At 43.7% G+C, this 16,254-nt stretch overlaps 1 protein-coding gene across 3 annotated transcripts in view; it reads left to right on the top strand.

Annotated features, from left to right (window-relative positions):
• The window catches only part of MAP4K5 (mitogen-activated protein kinase kinase kinase kinase 5), a 2,873,315-nt gene that overhangs the window by 2,839,739 nt on the left and 17,322 nt on the right, over positions 1–16,254 (top strand). The gene's annotated exons all lie outside the window — the stretch shown is intronic.

The raw sequence follows: 16,254 nt of genomic DNA, 5'->3' as shown, positions 1-16,254 counted from the left end.
TCTCCAGCACCAGCACAGCCTACATCTCCAGTCTTTCCATACATACAGTCATCAGGCAGCTCAGCACACATAGACAGAAAGACACACACACACACACTGTGCAGTTGTACACATGCACTAATGACCCCCATACAGATACTGTCCCTGGACCACACACTCCTTACCTGTATCATCAGTATGGCATTTTGAAGTTACTGTGCTTCTCCTTGTGTAGATTCTGTTGGTTTAATTTCTCCAAGTCTTTTCAGTTTCTAATACCATGATGTGAATGGACCCCATTCCTAAGTCAAAGTTTGATTAAAGTTTGTGAAATTAGTATTCTTTCAATCTTTGATGTTAGTCAAAAGTGTTCTTCGCAGCACCCACGATGTGCCCAGAATTGACTCCTAAATTTTATACAGACTTAAATGTATCAGTAGCATATCTAAATAAGACTAAATTCTTTTTTATAAGGTCCATTGCTCCTACTACTAATGGAACTGCTGGGTGTCCGTCTTCAACATTGCCCTTGTTTCTGCCTGCAGATCCTGGTATTTTATGACTTTGTGTCTTTCTGTACTTAAGACACTGTAATTGCAGGATGTAGCAATTGCAGTGATCAATGCTACTTTTGTCTTTTTTTCATGGACTACCTTATCTAGTTTACTCGCATCTGTTGTTTGTTTTACTTTTGGTAACAGGTGATCCCATGTGAAATTAATGTCATCATTGTCTGTAATGCTTTGTGGCTTATGTTTCCAGTGCTTCTCAACTACTTCAGTATTGTAATGTTTGTACAATCCACAATGCAACAGTCTTGCCACATTATTATGCCTTTCAGTATACTGGCCCTCTGCCATTAGTGTATCACAGCCAGCCACAAGATGTACAACTATTTCCACTTCTGTTTTACAGAACCTGCATTTGTCTGTTTCTCCCACATGCTCAATGGACTTTGTAAACCAGCATGTATGTAGTCCACTGTCCTGGGCCATCAGTATTAACCTTCCATTTTTTGGTTTAACTTCAACTCTCCTTAACAATTCCTGGATCAGCTTCTGATCAACATGAAGTTGTTACAGGAGTTTTCTGTACTTGTAACTATATTTCTTGCCTTCTCATTTATTTATATATTTATTTATTTTGACATTTGTTAACAGGGTGTGTCCAACTGAGCATGTGCCCTTTTTCAGTGGAGGCCTGGGAAAAAAATCTCTATACAGAACAACTTTTAATGCAAAAATAATACAAAGCACAGAAAACCTCAGATATATGACAGACGCTAAATACAGAAGTAACTCTACATACATAAAAATCTCAAAATACAGTACAAAATAAAACAATCTACAAGCCAGGAAGTAAAGAAGTAAGAAGTCAAATACTAAAGTGATGAAGATGGTACATAAGAGGAATAGAAAGTCCAGTAAAACAATAGATTTAATATTTGCCTATGGTACTAGGGAAGGTGTAAACATAAATGAGCATGTAAATCAGAAGAATCGGGAATTTGAAAGTATAACACTAGAATGTTACTTGTATTAGAGGAAGGGATGAAAATGGTAAGCAAGTGAAGTGAAGGATGAGTGGGGACAGATTAAGGTAGGGTATTAGGAAAATTAGATAAGGGGTGTAAGAGGGGGAGATAAGTTGAGGTATCAGAGAAACAGTGAAAAATGAGGGGTGGGAGGAGGAGATGAGAGAGCTAGTTTGGATTTTGGCAGGAGCAGAGCTATGAGTTAGTAGGCTCTATTCTAATGCATTTTTGAAGTGGAGGGTATTGCATATAGTTCTGATGGTTAGAAGAATCCAGGTCAAGGCCATGGAAAAGCGTTATATGTTTTGGCCAGTTCTTTGAGGCTTGTAGATTTCCAAGAGAAACTGGTCAGAACTCTGGAGAGAGTGATTAGGAGTATAGATGGTGATGAGGGATTAGATGGCGGGGCAAGGAGTTAGGTTTGTTAATGGGGTGAGTAAGGTGCAGTTGAGCTTGAAGGAGCTGGTGAGGGAGTTCAACCCACTTTAGGGATTTAAGAGAAAGGCAGTGGTTTGAATTGTAGGGTTGATTTGCAGCATACCTAGCAACCTTATTATGTGAGAGTTCAAGTTTAGACTTTAGAGAGGATTGTAGGTTGGTTAAGATCGGAGAGGCATAGAGTAAACTGGGAAGAAAATAGGCAAGGGAAAGTGTAGGGTCCTTGATAAGGAATTTTTTGTTTCTGTAGAGCAAGCCTAGTTTTTGGTGAATCTTTTTAATGCAATTTTGAACATGTAGATTGAATTTTAGTTGACCATCAATGAATACGCCCAGGAGCTATGTGTGTGTTTCTACTTTTATTACAGTAGCCACAAGAAAAATAATAAACTGTGCAGAAACACGGCCAGAAACAATGAAACGTTCACTTTTCTTCTGAAATATTTATTGTATAGTAAGCGCTTTCACACTCCAGGTGCTTCATCAGACAACGAGCCGTAACAGTTCACTAATTAAGTACCCTTCTAAAATTCGAAAGAGCCAGTCATATTCTAAAAACAATGAACCGCATTATGTAACTTCCTGTTAGACCAATTTAGCTTAACTTAAAAATATATTAAAAATGATAATAAAACCTGCAGAAAATTATTTAAAACATACATATATAATAACATACATTTCTAAAACAATTGATGCAATGCTAAACTTATTTCTTAGCCAGCTTAAGTTCTTTCAAAGCTGGTTTAATAGATACTGCATCATTTAAGCCAGACCCCATATGAGCACCTAATCTCAAGATCCACTTCATTTCAGCTGTATGTGTGCGTGCATATGTTACCCAACCTAGTACCAATACCAAGAACTTGTAATACTTGAAACAAAAAAAATGTTCATCACCAGCAACTAGTGTATGCTTAGCTAACGCACTATAGTCCATTCTTCTTCCAAAACAGTACTCATGATCCCTAATGCATTCTCGAAGCCTCCTATTAGTTTTGCCTATGTAAAATTTGGAACAAGCTGCACAATGAGCTATATAAACTAAGTTCGTGGTATTACAGTCAGCTGATATTCTCAAATACCAACATCTCTGTGTATCAGGATGAACAAAATGATTATTCTTATCCACAAACTGGCAAAAGTTACAACCATTACACTTCTTAGTCCCTAGCCGGCCTTCCTGTTCTGATAAATTATACCTAGTAAAGCATAACAATTGTTTCAAGTTGTCGTTATTCTTATATACCACCCTTGGTCGAAATCCCACTTATTCGCCTGTCTTTTCTTCTGTATGCAGAATATGCCAATTTCTATTTAAAATTTCACATATAGGTTTTAAATCTGTACTGTACGACAAAACAACAGGTACCTGACTCGATCGCTGAGTTCGTGACCGTGTAACACGAACATTACCCGAGTAGTAGGGTGTAGCCCTACCCTTCCTCTCAATCAAAGTTTGATTAATAGCTTAAGAGACCTTCATCTCATTGTAGCCCCTAGTCATCAACTCTGTTCTCAATATTGCCATACTAGTACCCAAATCAGAGTCACAACAGGTTAATCTAGAGACCTGTAAAGTGTGTCCCTTAACAACACTAGAAAAAACATATTGAGGATGCATACTAGTTCTATAAAGAAATGATGGCAGGCACCGGCTTCCAAGGAGGCCTTTCGCATCACCGATTCTAGACAAAAAAACTATGTCATCTCACCCGACTACCGTTTCTCTCAGACCGATGGATACTCTTAGGCCTAGAAGCCAGGCCACTCCTAGAAAATCCACCTCTAGCCACCATCTTACTCCTGCTCCACCACCCCAAGCCCAAATGCTTAAAATGACAGAGGATCTTATCTCCCTTATCAGAGGTATTCAGGCCACAACTTCAAAAAGGAAAAGACCCCCTTCTTCTGAAATAATGACAGAACAGGATTCTGAGGAATCTGATTATTCAGATTTTGAAGCGGAACAACAACCTCTGACTGCTTATGAGGATTCAGATGCAGAGGAATCTATCCCTTCTGCCTCCCCACCAGAAGGCCTTTCCTTTCGGGAAACCCTTCACACCCTCAGGGAACATTTCCTCTGGGAATCTCAGGACTTCCCCCAGTCTAAGAAAAGACTAAGAGAGTTCCTAGATCTGCCCCAGCACAGACCCATAACCATACCCCCCCTATCTTAGAAATGGTGGATGATGTTTTCCATGTATGTAGCTTAGCCTCTGATGCCCTCCCACCTGCTTCCAGTAAACCTGACAGATATTACAGAGTACCGGATTTTCACAAATACCTGTTGCAGACCCAGAGGTCATTACACAGGGACATAAAGGAGCTAAGGCTAGTTCTGCAAAGAATCCTATTCCTTCTGACAAGGATTCCAGAGCTCTGGACAGATGGGGTAAAAAAGTATACACCTCTGTAGCTTTAGCTATCAGAACACTCAACTGTCAGTTCCATATGTTAAAATATCAACAACACACTTTGGAATTATTAAAGCAAAAGATTTCAACCTTTCCTGACTGTGCCAATTCGAAGGAGTTAGCAGATTTACTGCACTCTACTTGTCAAGTGGCCAAACACTCATTACACTGCGGATGTGACCTCCTAGAAGCCTCAAGCAGGGCAGCCGTGTCAGGATATGTCATTAGGAGACATGCATGGTTGAAGGAACAACCTCTCCCTGATCATGTCAAGTCTAAATTAATTGATGCACCCTTGGATAAGGACCACTTGTTTGGAGTAAAAGCAGAAGAAGTGCTTAAAAAGATGGAAGACAAAGCAAAATTTACATAAACAGTAAAATATTTCTTTCAGGTTTAACCTCCGAGGTTCAGCAGGAATTTTCCCTCTAAGCACTGGTCCTTTCCTGCACCTAGCAGACAGGGGCAAGGTAAGCCTCGCAGTGACAGACCATCCAGGCTCCTATCCCTGGGACAACAGAGAACCAAAAAGTGGACTACCTCCACCCCAAAGGCAGGGAGTTCTAAGCCATCCTTCTATGGCAGAAACTCTCAGTGACTCCCTCTCTCCCCTCTTCCCCCCCTTTCACTCACCAAAAACTAGGAGGAAGGCTTTCCCTCTGCAAAGAAAATTGGCTTTCAGTAACAAAGGACCATTGGGTCTTAAAGATCATTTTTCAGGAATACAAATACTTTCAATGACCTCCCAATTCCAAGAGGGTACCCAGACTTACCTCCAAATCAGTGGGCAGAGGCATTAAAACAAGTCCAAACTCTCATATCCCAGGCGACTGTTCCCCAAACAGGCAAAGGCTTTTATTCCAGACTATTCCTTGTTCCCAGAAAAGAGGGCACTTGGCACCCTATCGTGGATCTATCCATTCTGAACACCTCCCTGGTGGTTCCCAAATTCAAAATGCAAACTTTGCAACAACTGCTGCCTATGCTGACAAAAAATGCCTGGCTAGTGACCTTAGACCTAAAAGATGCCTACCTCCGCATCCCCATAAGGGGATCCTACAGGAAATTCCTGCCCTTCAGAGCAGACTTGCAACACTTTCGGTTCTCTGTACTACCCTTTGGCTTATATACTGCTCCCAAGGTATTCACCAAATGTTTAGCCCCGGCCATAGCATTTTGCAGACAGTGAAACATACAGATTCACCCTTATCTGGACGACTACCTCATTCAGGTAGAGTGCAAAGAGAAGCTGTTCCAGGACTTCCTCTTTGTCACAACCGTCCTAACTTCCTTAGGGTTCACCATCAACAAGAAGAAATCAAAGCAAACACCCTCCAGGAAGATAATTTTCTTGGGAGCACTGCTGGATACAGCATAAAAAAAATGGCCTTCCTACCCCCAGAAAAGCAGAGCTTCCTGCCTCTCTAATTCTCCCAGCTGGCTTCCAGAAGTCACCTTACTGTGAGGGAGTTCCTGCAAGCGTTGGGGTACATGGCATCTTGCATCCTTCTAATTCTTCTGGCCAGGCTTCACATGAGAAAACTTCAGTAGTATCTAAAGAACCTTTGGTGTCAGCACTCTCAACCTCTAGAGACCTCTCTCCCCTGATCCCCCATATAAGGGCCGAGTTTCTCTGGTGGGTAGGGGCCTGTGCCAAGAACAAGGGTTTTCCCTTCATCCTCCACCCTACCAGGCAGACCATCACCACCAACGCCTCAGACATTGCTTGGGGCACTCACCTAGCAGGCAGGTGCATCCAAGGTCTTTGGGATGCACAGCACCTTCCTTTACACATCAACCAGAAGGAAGTGATGGCAGTACAAAAGGTTCTGACATCCTTCAAACCCCATTCCAGCCAGGAGTTCTCCTTATCAAAACAGACAACACCACAGTAATGTGGTACATCAACAAACAAGGAGAGACCTAATCTTACCCTCTGTGCAGGCTAGCCATGAGCCTCTGGCTGATAGCCTCTTCTATGGGACTACACCTAATAGTCCAGTACCTACCAGGGATCAGCAACACCCTAGCAGACCACCTAAGCAGGAACTTACTGGATGCCCACGAATGATAGCCCCACAGAAAAATCTTTCTACAGATCACTCAGGAGTGGGGGACTCCGGAGGTGGATCTCTTTGCTTCACATCTCAACCATCAGCTGAAAAAATTCTGTACCAGGGAGTATCACCACCTAGCATGGAAGTGGATGCCTTGATCTTCCCCTAGAACACCCTCTTTGTGTACGAATTCCCTCCTCTTATTCACAAGGTACTGATCAAAATAAGGGAGGAGAGACCAAAGGCCATCCTTCTTGCTCCAGATTGGCCCAAGCAACATTGGTACCCCTTACTGTGCAGCCTGACTCTGCAGCCTTCCAGGCAGTTCCCTGATCCCCAGACCTTCTGAGTCGGGGGGTGGGGAGATGCTGCACCCAGACCTGCAGACTCTGAAATTATCAGCATGGCTAATACTCTAAAGGCAAACAAGGGGCCCCAGTTGAGCAAACAGGTCCTAGATATTATCATAGTGGCGAGAAGGCCCAGTACCAGAAAATCTTATGCTGGAAAATGGAAAAGATTCTGCTCCTGGAGCCAGTCCAGTGGGGGCAATACCTCTCAACCTTCCAACCTCTTATCCTGGACTACCTAACGGAGCTACTTAATAGTGGCCTCTCCTTCTCTTCTATTAAAATCCACACCTCAGCTTTTTCATCTCATTTCAACACAGATCAGCCCCTGTTCTCCCATCTTTTGGTCAAACAATTCCTCAGAGGGGCTTCTAATATCAGACCTCCCAGAAGGTCACCCAAGCCAGCCAGGGACCTGAATTATGTTTTGGAAAAACTAACCTTACCAACCTTTGAACCTGCTGCTTCAGCAGAACTAAGTTTTCTCTCCTGGAAGACTGCTTTTCTCCTCGCTATCACCTCAGCTAGAAGGGTTTCAGAACTTCAGGCACTGATGGCCGTTGAGCCCTTCATCATTTTCTATGCAGACAGGGTTTCCCTGAGGACCAACCCCTCCTTTATGCCCATGGTGGTATCTAATGTGACTCTCAACCAGGCAATACATATACCCACCTTCTTTCCTAACCCTCAAAACAAGGGGGAAAGAATTTTGCACTCACTAGACATGCTCAGATACTATCTGGATCATACTAAACCTATCAGGAAAATAGAGTTACTACTTGTCAGCTTTGCCCCGGGGGCAGAGGGGAAGCCTATTTCCAAGCAAACAATTTCCAAATGGATATCACACTGTATCCATTTCTGCTACAAGGTACATGGGAACCCCCCCCCCCCCTCAAATCTATTCAAACCCATTCCACTAGGGCAACCTCCACCTCCACCTCCACAGCATTCTTCAGAGGAGTTCCTACCAGGGACATCCAGGAAGCTGCCGCCTGGACTTCTGTCCATACCTTTACCAAGCATTACCACCTACCTCTGTTTTCTAAGGCTAGGACAGGATTTGCCTCTGCAGTGCTGCAGGGCTTGCAGACCCAGGCCTAGATCTATTACTAATCCTACCACCCCTCTCCAATCTTTGGGAATCCTCCCACAGGTGATGACTGCAGAAGTGAAACACGAAGAATATAGTACAGTTGCCCACACTTACCATAAATGTAGATGTTCGAGTGTATTCACTGTTGCAGTCCTGGTTTCCCTCCCTCCTTCCCCCTTATATCTTCTTTCTTTAGGGAGACATAAACTTTTCTAGGTGGCTTTTTAGCCACCAGGACCTCTTTACCATATTACTTCGGCTTCTGACTGGTTAGGGCAAGAAAAACTGATGTAATGGCATCAGCTGCCTTGCTTTATAGCACTGACATCCAGACGTCAGTCAGCAAGTGACAGCAGCCGTTGCAGAAAAACATTGACTCTGGTATTTGGGCCAGCCAAGGGCTACCACAGCAGGGATTACCCACAGTAGATGACTGCAACAGTGAATACACTCAAACAAACAGACAGTTATGGTAAGTGTACACAACTGTACTTTCTTCCATGCATTATCCCACTTCTGCATTAGGGAGCAAGTGGACTGAAAAAAGCCAAGGTGCAAGGAGAGATTTCACTCATATTTTCCGAAGGGGAGCAAGAGAATTGAGAATGCCTAGAAAAATGCAGTTTAATTTAACAACAGCATCCTCAAGTGGTAGGTTAAAAGGAAGGACCAGTGTATGTTGGAGAGTCTGTTGTTAAACTCATCAGGGCTGAAGCTATTGAGACTACGTCACTCTCTGTATTTGTGTTGCCTAATTTGATGAAGAGAGTAATTTTTGTAATGTTTAGGTTTTTTTTGTAATCCGGCCAAGCCATGCATAGATTCTTCCCTTTTTTATAATAATCCATTATGACTTTATTTAACAACAAATGATCCTTTGTTCCATATAGGTTTCTTTTTTTACCTGCCTAATCTATTGCTATGATTGAGTTTTCTTCTAAATAACTAGGATAGCTTGCATATTCAGTCTTAAGGAGGAGGATCATTTTTCCTCTTGTTAACCAGGTTGGTGTTTGTTCAGAGTGTGCATATAACTAGTTCTTACTCAGGGCTAAATCTTCATGTAAATATTTTAATACTTTTTGATAGAAGTCAAGTATTTCATCTGAGCCTAGGATTTTCCAGTTAGAAGCTTTTTATTACTTTTGTTTCACTTTCTCTGGCCATTACTTCATCCCATTTCATATGCTGTATATTTGGCCTTCTTACTTTTTCTTTTACTTTTTCTATCCATTCAGCATCTTTGTCATGTTCAACCAGGTCTTCATAGATATTGAACTGCTTATTTTGTACATGTTCTTCGTGTTTCACTGTTGCAGTCATCACATTAGGGTTATCCCTGCCAGGGTAGCCCTTGGCCGGCCTGATTACCAGAGGCTTAGTATTTCTGTGTCGGTTGCTGTCGCTTTAGGACTGACATCAGGTCATCAGTAGTATAAAGTAAGGCAGCCAATGCCATTACATCAGTCTTTCTTGCCATGGAGCCCAAAGCAGAAGCAGTTCGCTCGAGTGCCGGTCAGCTGCTACCTGAGTTTTCATTTCTGAATTGAAGTTGAAGTCTTCTAAAGCTAAGTACCCCATTGGGGATCCTTTTTTCTTGCACTAACCAATGTCAGAAAGAGTTAACAATTGTCTCGCCTGTGGAAAGCAAATACCATACTGAGAATTCCACTCTTACTACGTCACTTGTTTAGGCCCAGACCACGATGTTCTCCGTTGTCGCTTCTGTGCTTTGTTCAACACCAGAACTGTCTGTCGTCGGGCCCTTATTGTAGCCAGATATTTTCGTTTAGAGTCTTTGAATAAAGTAGAGTCTCCGATAAGCCGTCAGACAGCAGATCTTCTGAAAAAATGTAAAGATAAAGAGAGATAGATGGCACAGGTCCAAACCTACCGAAAACGCTTCCTTAAGCTAGTCATCAGTCCACCGGTACTTAGTGAGGCACTTTTGCAGCTCCTGATGCCTGCTTCTATTGATTCGCAGGCCGCTACCAAGACCCTTTCGGAGTCCGGTATGCCACAAAATTCTTCTTCAACTAAGGATCCTGTGGTCGTCTCTACCTTGGATGGGTCCGGAGCCACTGAGCAGGCACTAGCTTCCAAGGAAGTCCTTCACAGTACCGAATCTCGACACAAACCGACGTCTTCTTTCACGACTACTGTTCTTTCAAAAACTACAGAGTTTCTTAGGCCCAGGATTTGAACCACACCCAAGAAACTGACGACCCACTCTCAGGCGTCTCCTACCTTGCCTCAGTCTCAAATGCTTAAAATGGCGGAAGACCTTATGCTGATCAGCGGAAGCCAAGCCCCCCCCCCTCAGAAAGGAAGTGATCTCTCCCCTGTAGTTTTGTCTGAACAAGTCAGATGAATCTGATGCATCTGACTATGAATACATGCAACCCCTCTCCACTTATGAGGATTCTGATGCAGAGGACTCCATTCCTTCAGCCTCTCCCCCAGAGGATTTTTCCTTTGAGGAAACCCTGCTTACTTTAAGGGAATATTTCTAGTGGGAGAGTCAGGACTACCCACAGTCTAAAAAGAGACTCAGGGAAGTCTTGGATCTTCCGCAACACAGACCCTTGGCCATCTCCCCAGTCCTAGATGTTGTGGATGATGTTTTCCTTGAATCCAGCTTGACTCCTGACGTGCTACCTCCTGCTCCCAGAAAACCAGACAGGTACTATAAAGTCCCTGACTCACACAAATACATTTTTAAAAATCCAACAGCTGACCCTGAGGTCATTTCTCAAGAGCCAAAAGGGATTAAAGCAACCTCTGCTAAGAATCCCACACCCTCAGACAGGGATTTCCGAGCATTGACAGGTGGGGTAAAAAAGTATACATCTCAGCTACTCTTGCTGTTAGGGCACTAAATAGTCAGTTCCATATGCTGAAATTTCAGCAACATACCCTGGAACTCCTTAAACAAAAAAAGATCTTCCCTTTCTGCTTGGGCAGAATCTAAAGATTTACAAGACAATGCATTCTGCAAGCCAAGTAACTAAACACACTTTGCACTGTGGTTTTGACGCAGTAGAAGCTTCTTGCAGGGCAGCAGTCACTGGATCTGTCATTAGAAGACATGCATGGCTTAAGGAAAAAACCCTGCCAGACCATGTCAAATCTAAATTGTGGGATGCCCCCTTGCATAAAGATAACTTATTTTGCACTAAGGCGGAAGAGGTCTTAAAAAAGGTGGAAGAAAAAGCAAAATCTATGCAAACAGTTAAGGATTTCTTGCAAGTCCAGCCCCCTAGATTCAACAGGCATTGTCACTGCAAGCACTGGTCCTTTTCTGCTTCGATTAAACCAGCCCAACCCAGGCCCCATGGAAACAGACCCCCCCCTGACAGCAGCCGCAGGGAATGCAGAGATCTAAGCAGTGGACCACCTCCACTTCAAAACCAGGGAGTTCTAAGCCACCCCCTTATGGTAAGAACTCACAATGACTCACCTCCTCCCCCCTCTGCCCACCTTCACTTACCCCTAGGAAGAAAACTCTCATTTCACTCAAGCACCTGAGCCACCATAACCAAGGACCAATGGGTTCTGAACATTGTGTCTCAGGGATACAAATTTTCCTTCCATACCCTTCCAACCAAAAAGGATTCCCAGATCTATCACCAAATCAGTGGGCAGAGGCTCAAAAGCAAATCCTTTCCCTTCTCTCTATGAGAGCAGTAGGGCACATTCCTGCAGAACAGATAGGCCAAGGCTTCTACTCCAGACTTTTTCTGGTGCCTAGAAAAAAGGGCCCCATCCTCGATCTATCAATTCTATACATCTTCCTGTTGATCCCAAAATTCAGAATGCTCACCCTCCAGGAGCTGCTACCCATGATCTCCAAGGACGCTTGGCTAGCCACCCTAGATCTAAAAGAGGCCTACCGCCACATTCCTATCCGGGAATCATGCAGGAAATATCTCCGCTTCAGGGCATGATTTCAACACTTTCAGTTCTCTGCACTTCCCTTTGGCTTATCTACTGCTCCCAAAGTTTTTACAAAATGTCTGGCTCCAGCTATTGCCTTTTGCAGACAAAGAAATATTCATATTTACCCATACTTGGACAACTGCCTTATTCAGGCAGACAGTCAGGAAAAGCTGCTCAAGCACCTGGCCTTTGTAAAGACACTACTAACCTCCCTAGGATACACAATCAACAAAAAGAAATCCAAACAGGTGCACACCCAAAGGATAATCTTCCTGGGGGCAAGTCAGGACACAGCATCCCAGATGGAATTCCTTACAACAGAGAAACAAATTTTCCTGACAACCTACTTCTCTCAACTAGCCACCAGGCCCCAGCTATCTGCAAGGAAGATCTTGCAAGCTCTGGGGTTCATGGCATCTTGCATACTACTCATTTCATGTGCCAGACTGCACATGAAGAAACTTCAGTGGTACCTAAAGAGCCTTTGGTGTCAACACTCTCAAGACCTGGAATCTCTTCTACCTATAATTCCTTGCCTCAGAAAGGAATTTCTTTGGTGGGCAACAGCATGCTCCCACAACAAGGAACTGCCCTTCTCCCCACTTTCCGCCACCCATACCCTCACTACAGATGCATCAGAGTACACTTGGGGTGCAAACCTGGACGGCAGGTGTATACAGGGCCAATGGAGCCCTCAGGAAATCCTTCTGCGCGTCAGTCAAAAAGAGATGATAGCTGTGCTGCATGCCTTGATAGCTTTTAAACTCCTTCTCACTCCATGGGTTCTCCTGATCAGAACAGACAACACCACTATGATGTGGTACATCAACAAGCAGGGAGGGACTCACTCCTACCCTCTGTGCAGGCTGGCCATGACCCTTTGGCTCACAGCCTTTTCCTTGCAACTACACTTGTTAGCACAATTCCTACCAGGCTCTCTCAATTCTCTGGCAGACCAGTTAAGCCAAAACCTTCTGGACCCACACGAGTGGCAACTCAACAGAAGTAGCTTCACCCTAATAACTCAGAAATGGAGAACCCCGAAGGTTGACCTCTTTGCCTCCCACACCAACCATCAGCTCAGAAAATTCTGCACCAGGGAGCATCACTGCATGGCTTGAAGAGTGGATGCCCTGTCCTTCCCCTGGGTCAATCTGTCGCTCTTTGCCTTTCCTCCCCTACCTCTCATTCCCAGGGTACTGCTCAAAATAAGGGAGGAAAAGCCAAGGACCATTCTTATACCTTCAGATTGGCCCCGACAACACTGGTACTCTTTGCTGCACAGCCTGTCCCCGCTGCCTCCATGGCATCTTCCTCAGATTCCAAACCTTCTGACCCAGAGGGAAGGAGAATTCTGCATCCCAAATTGCAGACACTCAATTTGGCAGCTTGGCTTATTCCCTAACCGTGAACCAATCTGCCAATCTAAGTAAACAGATTCTTTATGTTATCCATGAGGCCAGACGTCCCAGCATCAGAAAATCTTATCTAGATAAATGGAAAAGGTTCTGCACCTGGATCCAGGCTAAGGGAGCCAATACGGCACAGCCCTCCATCCCTCTCATCCTGGATTACTTAGTTGACCTACTACACAGTGGTCTGCCTTTCTCCTCTATAAAAATTCATGCCTCTGCTATTTCTGCTCATCTTCCCACTGGGCAGCCCCTTTTTCTCTCACCCCTTGATCAAACAGTTCCTCAGAGGGGCTAGCAACTTGAGGCCCCCAGTAGGGCACCAACGCCAGCTTGGGACCTTAACTTTGTCTTGGAAAAGCTCACCCTGCCCCCTTTTGAACCAGCTTCTTCTGCAGAGCTAAAATTTCTCTCCTGGAAGACTGCTTTCCTTCTGACCATCACTTCAGCCAGAAGAGTCTTTGAGCTGCAAGCACTAGTGGCTCTGGAACCCTTCATCATCTTCCATGCAGACAGGATATCCCTCAAAACAAACCCATCTTTCATGCCCAAGGTGGTGTCCAGTGTGGCTCTCGACCAACCCATTCATTTGCCCACCTTCTTTCCTAATCCCCAGAACAAGGGGGAAAGGATTCTTCACTGTCTGGATGTGCACAGACAGATCAGATTCTATCTGGACAGGACTAAATCCTTCAGAAAGTCTGATCAATTGCTGGTTAGCTTTGCTACAAGGGCAGAAGGCAAAGCCATCTCCTAGCAAACCATTTCCAAATGGATAGCACACTGCATCCATTTCTGCTACAAACAGCATGGAAAGCCTCCCACCAAGGGGGTCAGGACACACTCCAGTAGAGCACCCTCTACCTCTGCAGCTTTCCTAAGAGGAGTCCCCACCAAGGACATCCTCGAGGCTGCCACCTGGGCATCTGTTCACACTTTTACCAAGCATTACCACCTACCTCTCTTCTCCAAATCCAGGGCAGGTTTTGCCTCTGCAGTCTTGCAGGGCATCCTAGCCAGCCCCTAGTTTCCTTGGCTGCCTGCACCCATTTCCTCAGCTTTGGGAATCTACCCAAATGTGATGACTGCAACAGTGAAACACAAAGAAAACAGTACAGTTGTTTACACTTACCATAAATGTAGATGTTCAAGTGTATTCACTGTTGCAGTCCTGGTTTCCCTCCCTCCATCCCCCCTTTATTCTCTTTCTTTCCTTACAAGGGATATATTGGTATTTATTTTCCACTGGTGGGGTTCTTCCACCAGAACCTGGCCTCCTACTTTGGGGACTCCTGACAGGTTAGGGCAAGAAAAACTGATGTAATGGTGTCTGCTGCCTTACTTTATACTACTGACAACCTGACATCAGTCCTCAGGTGACAGCAACCGACATAGAAATACTAAGCCTCTGGTATTCTGGCCGGCCGAGGGCTACCCTGGCAGGGATAACCCAAATGTGATGACTGCAACAATGAATACACTCGAACATCTGCATTTATGGTGAGTCTACACAACTGTACTTTTTCCTTTATATTTATCTGCCAATTTTCTATGTCTCTTCTGCCTGTGCTGATGTCTTTAATTTATTATTTGCAATAGTGTACAATATATCTTGGTCTGTTCTAATACTGTGCATGGCTTTTATCTTAAGTATTTTTGTTGATCTGTTTCCTCTTCTGTATTTTTATAAGAGTGACACTTCTTGTCTTAATTGCTTTATAGTTTTCTGTAGTTGGTACTTCCATTATGCCATTTGATTTATTCCCTTCCTTTCCCTTATGTCCCTGTATTTTAGTGGTAAGACTTTATCCGTTATTAATTTACCTGCACAGTAATATATCCTATTTACTTCTGTTACATTACAAGAATTTCTGTTAATAGTCTTGATTACTGTGTTCATTTGTTTGTACAGATTATCCTGTAAGAATGCATATATGTAGTGCTTCTACGGACAATAGTCATCTTTGCATTTGTGAACTACAGTGTATGGACCTTTTGTACTATAATGTCTGAATCATGCAGCATAAGTCTTCTGTGCATGTCAGTACTCCAAGAAGCATTGGGACCTAATTTGGGTCTATATCAGAAGACTGAATGGAAAAAATATCGAACGGCAATACAGCGAAAAGACCGGACCTCGAAGTGCTGTTTGCCAGATCGTGGTACAGTGAAGAATGGAATATGTGCCTTTCCCTCACTGTAGTGCGATCTCGGAGTTGGTATATATATTTAGCGGGGGGGTGTGCAGGGCACAGCCCCCCACAATAGCAAGTTCGAGGTCCAGTCTTGTCGCTGTTTTGCCGTTCAATATTTTTTCCATTCGGTCTTCTGATACAGACCTCCTAATTTAAACAGGCTACAGAGTCACAGAATACAACATTTATATGTAACATCTGAAACCCTCACTGCAGTTAGCACTAGTCTCTGCCACTATATAACACTCTGTAAATCAGTAACCCCTTACTCAGTACACAAAGTTATGCAGGTGACTGCAGACTATGTAGCTTGCCTCTGAATCCCATGAACCATTGGAGGAAAACTTGCTAGTCCAAATGGGTGGCATCAGGTAGGATCTACATCTTCTTTATGGGTGTCTTATATTTGAGACCATACAAAACAGTGGCTGAGCCAATTTGAAATGTGAATATTGTGTTTGAGTACTTTCTATGGCTCTTAGCCCTTTGAGCATTCAGGTTCATGTAAAATTGTTTCCTGTGTCTTGGAATATGTTGATCCTTTTGCCTGTAACTGTAGTCTTCCAAATCTCTGTTGACTTTTGGGTTTAAAAGAAAATGGAGTGTGAGACTAGAATTCTGTCATTCATGTGAATTCTGAAGTAACTTCATTATCTGTCTAGCTGAGTTATGTATTGGTATGGGAAGGTGTGATCATACAAGTCATATTGCTCAGAAAGTTGTATTTTTATTGCTAAAGAATGTTAACGCCTTCCCTTTGAGTCATAGTTCATAGGTGAATACTAGGCAATCAGTTTACGTGCTTAGTCAATAACAAGATAATGACCAAAGGTGAGA

The sequence above is a fragment of the Protopterus annectens genome, chromosome 6.part0, assembly GCF_019279795.1.
Source record: "Protopterus annectens isolate FY-2018-M chromosome 6.part0, PAN1.0, whole genome shotgun sequence".
NCBI lineage: Eukaryota > Metazoa > Chordata > Ceratodontiformes > Protopteridae > Protopterus > Protopterus annectens.
The sequence above is the reverse complement of the archived record's forward strand: the minus strand, read 5'-3'. Positions and strand labels throughout refer to the sequence as shown.